At 48.5% G+C, this 1975-nt stretch overlaps 2 non-coding genes across 2 annotated transcripts; one reads left to right on the forward strand and one right to left on the reverse strand.

Moving 5' to 3' along the window:
- Positions 1-262: 262 nt before the first annotated feature.
- Positions 263-335, reverse strand: TRNAV-AAC (transfer RNA valine (anticodon AAC)). Its single transcript has one exon. It is a non-coding gene; the product is annotated as a tRNA-Val (tRNA).
- A 1337-nt stretch (positions 336-1672) lies between these two features.
- Positions 1673-1744, forward strand: TRNAE-CUC (transfer RNA glutamic acid (anticodon CUC)). Its single transcript has one exon. It is a non-coding gene; the product is annotated as a tRNA-Glu (tRNA).
- Positions 1745-1975: the final 231 nt, after the last annotated feature.

A 1975-nucleotide genomic window follows, 5' to 3' on the forward strand; every position in this document is an offset into this window, starting at 1 on the left:
TCCTGCCTGTGTTTGTGTAAAGACTGGTGCCTGCCTGTGTCAGTGCCTGCAGCATGTGCGGTGCCTGTGAGTGATGGAAGCAGCTGTCCTGCTGTCTGACTGTAAAGGGACAGAGCCCGATGTCTGTCTGTCCTTGAAGCAGCTGAATGTATAAAGAGATTGTAAATAGAAATGATGTTATATGTGGGTCCTGTGGAGTCCTAGAGCGCATTAGAACAATAAAAGGAGCAGCTGTTGTGAGTTAGAGCAGAAAAGAAAAGTGTATTTCCGCCCGGTCTCGAACCGGGGACCTTTCGCGTGTTAGGCGAACGTGATAACCACTACACTACGGAAACCCACATGGAGCACCTTGAGGCAGCTTCGGCTCTGATACCCAGCTGGAAGTACATGCAGCGCGTTATATGGAGTGCACTGAATGCTGTGCACTCAGGAGGGGTCTCAGTGCTTTCAACTGAATGCTGCAGAGATAGGCCTCTGACTGATCACTCAGCAGTGACTGATGCACGGATAAGAGGTCTCGGGGACTGAACGCCGATCCCTAACCAGTGTCTGAGGCTCTCACTCTCTTAACTCACTCCCAGTGCCTGAGTATCTCACTCTCTTAACTCACTCCCAGTGCCTGAGTCTCTCCCTCTCTTAACTCACTCCCAGTGCCTGACTTTCCCTGATGGTGCCTCAGTTGTGGTCACTTTTGCTTTAGGATGCTATGCTCAGAGTCTGGACATTTCCTGCCTGTGTCAGTGCCTGCAGCATGCGCAGTGCCTGTGAGTGATGGAAGCAGCTGTCCTGCTGTCTGACTGTAAAGGGACAGAGCCCGATGTCAGTCTGTCCTTGAAGCAGCTGAATGTGCAAACACATATTAAATGGAAAGTTTATGAGATGTGTTGCTCTTTTATGTGGAGTCCAACACTGCATTAGAATAATAAAAGCATTTAAAGTTACTGGTTGAAATAAAAAAAGTGCGTCCGCACAGTGATCTTTCGCGTGTGAAGGAAATCTGATAACCACTACACCACAGAAACCTGCACAAGGCGCCTATAGGCAGCTTCAGCTCTGAGAAGCGCTGTGCACGAAATGCAGTGCTTAACGCGCAGCACACTGATTATTGTACACATATGAGGTCTCTCCCTAAATGCATAGAACTGAGTGCTGCACTGATAGGAGGTCTAGCACTGAATGCATAGAACTAAGTGCTGCACTGATATGAGGTCTCTCACTCAATGCATAGAACTGAGTGCTGCACTGATAGGAGGTCTCTCACTCAATGCATAGAACTGAGTGCTGCAATGATAGGAGGTCTCTCACTCAATGCATAGAACTGAGCGCTGCACTGATAGGAGGTCTCGCGCTGAATGCTTAGACCTGAGCGCTGCGCTGAGAGGAGGTCTCTCTGGATGCATAGAACTGAGTGTCGCACTGAAAGGAGGTCTCTCACTGAATGCATAGAACTGAGTGCTGTAAAAGCTTCATGTCTCTCACTGAATGGACATCACTGAAGGATACAGGGATTAGTGATCTCTGTTCACATCTAACAGGCCTCTCACTGAACGCTCAGCAGTGAGGGATGCACAGACCCGAGGTCTCTCTTCACAGCTAAGAGCTCTCACTGAACACAGATCACCTGTTGCACCATTGCATCCCTGAAGCCCGGTGCAGAGAGTGGACGCAGCGCTCCCTGGTGGTCTAGTGGTTAGGATTCGGCGCTCTCACCGCCGCGGCCCGAGTTCGATTCCCGGTCAGGGAAGATATTTGTTTTTCATATTCTCCTTTAACGACTGATTTGGTCTTTAACTGTTTCAATAGAGTTTCATGTGTTTAATTACATCAATTACTTTATGACGTGGCCAGTATTAGACACATTCATAACGGTGCAAAATGGAAACATCTTAATGACAAAGATATCACTAGTCTTTCGACTTCAGGTGACCTCCCGCTACCCCATCCCTTATTGGGAGCTGCAGATCTCCCTTAAACT

This window comes from Pleurodeles waltl, unplaced genomic scaffold (assembly GCF_031143425.1).
Source record: "Pleurodeles waltl isolate 20211129_DDA unplaced genomic scaffold, aPleWal1.hap1.20221129 scaffold_39, whole genome shotgun sequence".
NCBI classification, from domain to species: Eukaryota; Metazoa; Chordata; class Amphibia; order Caudata; family Salamandridae; genus Pleurodeles; species Pleurodeles waltl.